The 5,376-nt window shown below is 36.7% G+C and overlaps 1 protein-coding gene across 4 annotated transcripts in view; it reads left to right on the top strand.

Moving 5' to 3' along the window:
- Window positions 1–155: 155 nt before the first annotated feature.
- Window positions 156–5,376, top strand: part of LOC5518940 (sodium channel protein 1 brain) — a 40,290-nt gene continuing 35,069 nt past the window's right edge. Inside the window, exons 1-3 of one of the 4 annotated variants that reach the window (XM_048730638.1) lie at window positions 2,056–2,344; window positions 2,732–2,811; window positions 2,889–2,920. The gene's annotated coding sequence lies outside the window, so the exon portion shown is untranslated. Of the gene's footprint in view, window positions 287–2,055; window positions 2,345–2,728; window positions 2,812–2,888; window positions 2,921–5,376 lie in introns of those variants that run through there. The other 3 variants (XM_048730637.1, XM_032363671.2, XM_048730640.1) reach the window with 3 other exon arrangements.

The raw sequence follows: 5,376 nt of genomic DNA, 5'->3' as shown, positions 1-5,376 counted from the left end.
AAAAATTAATTAAATCATCTAACACTATGTGATCTATGTGACTGCACAAGATGTCAAAACTTCACCATTATATTGACATCTCTTGGTTGCCACAGCAGCTAGAGTGCTAATGACCTAGCCACAAGCGATTCTTTAGAGTGTAGTAAAGGCTCATGATTTAATCATCCACCATGTACATCACACACAAACCTGCTAGGCGATCGATCCTTCGGTCCCCAGATTCACCATGAAAGGTTAATCCCCAGGCTACGAACTGACGCTACTGAGGAACAGAATCTCAAGACAGGTACTGTTAGTAGTAACAAAAGTTTGTTTATTATCTACAGTTCAAATTACTAACTAATTCGCTCGTTCATTGAGATACAATGACAAGAGCACTTTATGTGTTGTGAATCAACATAAGTGAAAAATTGACAGTGAGAATTGTTAAAAGGAGCGACAAAACTTTGCGATCAAATCGTCTTGTACCATTTGAATCTTTTGCATTTCTGTTTTTTTACCTGTAGGAAAATATTCTTGTTACTCTGTCTGAAACTTTCAAATCCTTTTTTGTGAAAGTCTCGCGCTTTCCATTTTTTCTTCGTGGTACAAAAATGTTTCTTTGCTTTAAAATTTTACCCACTTTCCATGGTTAGTATGATAGTTTGATTTGCGCCATTTATACACTTTTAGCGCATTTTGTGTAGTCATATTTTTCAATTAAATGGCAAATGCCCAATTAAATATTAACCACTCCAGGCCGTCAACCCAGCAGAATGGAGGAAAACCAAGCCAGAATTATTTTTTCTTGACCCTGATAAACGCAATCCCACTTAAAAGGCGTCGACTATGCCGTCGTCGTGAGATGTTAAAGTTTAGTAACGTTTAGTTTCTATAGTACGAGGGAAAATATCTCCTGATCTATGAAGGTGGTTAACCAAAATACACACTTTATTTTACTTATAGTATCCCTCAAAACGGCATCAAAACATCTTTACATCATCAATTGTGCTTATGTCTGTGAGTAATTGAGATCGAACAAGGCGGCATTGATATCGTGGTTTCGAAAAAGATATTTTTGAACGACCATTTTAGTTGACTTGAATTTTATACTGACTGACGTTTGTCGAATGTTTTCGAATACTTGTAAAAATACTCTGTTATATTCAATATATTCATATAGGAAATATATTATATACATATTTTATAATAATATAATATTGCATTTATTAGCGTGAATCACCACTCTATGACCTTATCAAATGGAATAAACTCGACGAAAAGGCATTATACCCAGTTGAGAAATTAGTAGAACAACACGTCGAAGAAATCGTGTAGGGTAATGGGCGCTAGGACGATTTTTATATTCGCGCGTATGTTGTTTTGCGCGCTAAATTTTTGACATATGAGACATTTGTTTCCCTTACATCGATTTTCAATAGTATGCGAGCTTTTGATTGATTTTGTTGAGAGCTTTTGAAAACTTAATTTTTCAAATCTAAAACTAGCCAAAGAGGTTGTAACCAGATTTTATTTCATTATGAAAAACCTTTAGGGCAAGATGAACAGGCGGCAGGCAGAGCTTTTCAACAATTCCAGAACAGAAACGACGTAAAATCATAAAAAACCGAGGAACAATTTTTAAAGTAGAACTGCTGTCAAAGACCCGCACCGCCATAACCCTGTGATCACGTGATTATTCCAAAACCGCTGACCAAACATTTAAGACAATGAAACGACGGCAGACTTATGTCGCTGGCGCAATCGTTTTTACGAATCTAATTATTATCTTATATATGAAAAATGGCATAGTTGTCATTGGGATATCCGAAGTCGTTATTTGCTAGTGCTTGTTATCTAAAACAAAATAAAGTTTACAACAATAGTTATTTGTTCTCCTTAGATTTCATAGCTTGATTTCTTGCGTAAAATGGTAGAGCTTCAAATACGCTTGGTATATTTAAATAGATTATGTATTCTTCCATTTTTTGTTAGCCTCTCAGTAGACAGTTCGAAAGTAAAACGCATGTTTGGTTACAAGCACGTGAGTGAATAATTAATAGATACATCCTGCGGTGAATGTAGGACCGGCTGAGTTTACATTTGAATCCCTCTCAACTCATTTCGCCGTTAATAAATCACCCAACTCGCAAAGTATCTGGAATCTTAGACAGCTTAGTTTTGACACACGAACGCAATTGGTTAACATAGTTTGATGGACGATACACGGTGTAACAGGTTTCCTCAAGTATACCCTTAGGTTATGTGGTTTAAGCATTTTGCTGGCAAGAACTACCTCAGGATTGTGTTATAGTTGATAAGGGGCGAAGTGGAAATACGGAAGCAGTTATTGGCACAAAACAAGGTACGTGAAAATTGTGTAAACAAACAATTATTGCTTTTTCATGTCTGAAGATGGGAGAAATTAAGAGATAGATAGGAAGATATCCATATCTCCCTCTGTCGAATTCTATATGCTATTTTGCATGCTATGAAATTCATATGAGCTACCTTCGCTGGTAATCACAAGAGAAGGATTTTAATAAGCGTGCAAGCGAAATGAATAACGGAAACCTTATGATTAATGTGGGAACGCACAGTAAGACAAAATGCCAGCACTATCGGGGTCCTAACAGTTTTTGTCATGCCACTGGAAGTATAGCCAGAAGTATCCAAAGCACATCGAGATCCAAGCCTATCTGGATTATTTTGAAGAGAAATAATACAAAAATTAATCCTTCCCAACCAGCAGGTAGACAGCCGTGTTTGTGGCGAGAGTCGTGTGACAGCTTGGCAGGACTCCTTTAAGGGAAAAAATGTTATACTGAAAAGGTGAGATCTGAATCAAAAGGAAGTTTAGTTTTCTTGGAATTACCAAAGCCGCGTATTAACTTTTCTTGGATTTGAAGCTTGCCCAAGTGACAACGCTCCGAATGTCAAGGTAAATAATGCACAAGTAATTTATTGTGCTTTCGAGTTAACACCAATTTAGCAAATGGTTTCATTCTACGTGTTAGAGTACCCAAAAGTCGGGAATTGTTCTTGTAAACATTTGCATTGTTATGTCAAGTGTTCTGTTTGGCCTGCACCTGTGACGTCTTGCCGGGTCCCTTCCTGCTCATGTACACAACTCTCATTTTCTCTTCCACCGGCTAGCGCACGCAGGAAGTTAGGAAGGCATCTTGTATAGCAATACTACAGGCGATAGAGCTGTTCGGACGTCAACTGGTTTTTGTATTTGCCAACCGCCAAACGATATCATCAAACTTTCGATTGCTTAACCAAACGCGTCGGCGTATATCAAGGAAAAGATCCAAGAAAGAACTCATTTTACAGTATGAAAGTTTCCCCTTACTTTGTAAAAGCGAGAAGGGATCTTGACAAAAACACTACAGAAGGTATCTTAGAGTGCTATTAATAACAACAATATACCAAAAAACTGGTATCCGACTCTGCCTCTGACTCTCTTTGGCAGAGTCGACAACCAGTTTTTGGTGTATTGTTTTTATTCCTCTGGTTCACGAACACGACTTTTTGTGCTTTTTGTATCTATTAGAATGCTAGTAAGATAGTGTTAGTTTGTGATGGCATCGTATTAGTTTCTGTTAAATTATTGATAACAAACTTAATACCAAACATGTTTTATAGTAGCTAATCGCAGATTGTCAGATTGTCATCTTCCTTATGCGCGCTACCTAGATAATTAAATTGAGTAATTTCTGCCCAACTAGAAACTTATCTTAACAATTACAATATTAGTTCAATTATATTCCAATTTTTCACAAGTATGTACACCTATTTCAATTAAGGTTGACTATAAGAAAATGGAAAATGATGAATGCCAAAAACCTCTGGTTAGGGAAAACAAGTCTTCTATCTGTTAATGACATTCAGTGAGGCTAATTTAAATTTGTAGCGAGGTCCTTGTAAAGAACGAAAGAATTTGAAATACAAGGAAACATAATTATTGGCCAAAGTTTGTTCCATTTTCCATTCTCTTATCGTCAAACTTTTTTAAATAGGTGTTACAAATGTCTGTGCTCTTTTACGAATATCGTCCTACATGAAATTCACATCGAATAAGTTTTTGCTCTGTATGTTTGCTCTAGCTTGAACGCATGTACAAGCGCGAAACTCAAGAGAGAACCTGGTAGAAAGCAAACTCATGGTGCGAGAAAATCAAACAGTTGCGCTTAAAGCGAATGCTTTTTATAAATCCAGGATTTGTTGTTTTGCGCATGCGTGCTAGAATCAACCAACCAAATCGCTTTGTCGTTTACTGGGATTGTTTGGTTGCACTTTGTGAAATCTTTCTCTGTAGCTAATATATATATATATATATTTTTTTTTTCGAATTTTGAGGTTTTGGGTCCAGGATGTAACTATTTTCATAAAACCACATCTCTCACTCAAGAAAGTATAGCGACACAGTTACTATATCGAGCGCCTGTGTCGCTGAATTTTTTAGCCACGACTGAGAGAATGCTTGACACTAAGGTAAGAATGATGCACACAAATTGACTGTAATGGTACGTCGACTAGGGTCGACGAGGTTCTTTAAATTTAAACACTTTTACTCTCAACGGTATGTAAAACAATTGCAATCCATCAAATATATGGGTGAAGTTGATTAATTGGCTTTTATTAAGAGACATAAATATCTTCTAGTTAATGATGGCATTTTTACTCACCCTACCCTAGTGCGTCTTGTTTTGTACGCAGTTTCAACAGCTCGTTTTGAAACCGTAAAAAAGCCCATGTATTCGCACTAATACCATCTTCAAAATTAATTTTTATGTCACGGATAATTACAACTTTACAATCGCTAGTTTATTTCAAAAGGATTTCTTCTAGTTATTATATTCAAGTATATCAAAAGTATATCCAAGTATCATGTTTATATAAGAAAAAGACAACGTTTAGTTTTTCACAGCAGGACTGAAATAACATAGCCTGCGTGCATCCGGAAATAGCTCAACAAAACTCTGAAATTAATTTTTGACTGCGGTTCTTTATAGAAATATCTTAAGCATTCAATTTTCCCACAAGGTGTTAACGAAACGGGTGTGTGGCTGCCGCGTATGAGTGATTAGTACGTAAGGCATGATGGGAAGAGAGGCCCTACCCATGGTCCTTCGTTATGCTTGAAACTTCCCATGAAGCACAGCGCAGAGCTTTGTTTTACTGACTCGGGTCGCCTTTGTACAAGGCGGTTTGCGGTAGAGTTGGGATAATATCAGCAAGTAATTAGTTCCAGCCCTCTTTTAATCTTGTCAGTGAAGGGAGCCCATGAATGTCTTTGAGGTATACCCGAGCTTAGATATTGCGACTTTTACAAAGTTTGTACAAAAAGAATTCTATAAAACATCAAAGAGTGTGTAACAAAACAAGGTTAAA

Source organism: Nematostella vectensis, chromosome 7 (assembly GCF_932526225.1).
Source record: "Nematostella vectensis chromosome 7, jaNemVect1.1, whole genome shotgun sequence".
Lineage (NCBI taxonomy): Eukaryota > Metazoa > Cnidaria > Anthozoa > Actiniaria > Edwardsiidae > Nematostella > Nematostella vectensis.
This window is presented reverse-complemented; position numbering and strand designations above follow the sequence as displayed.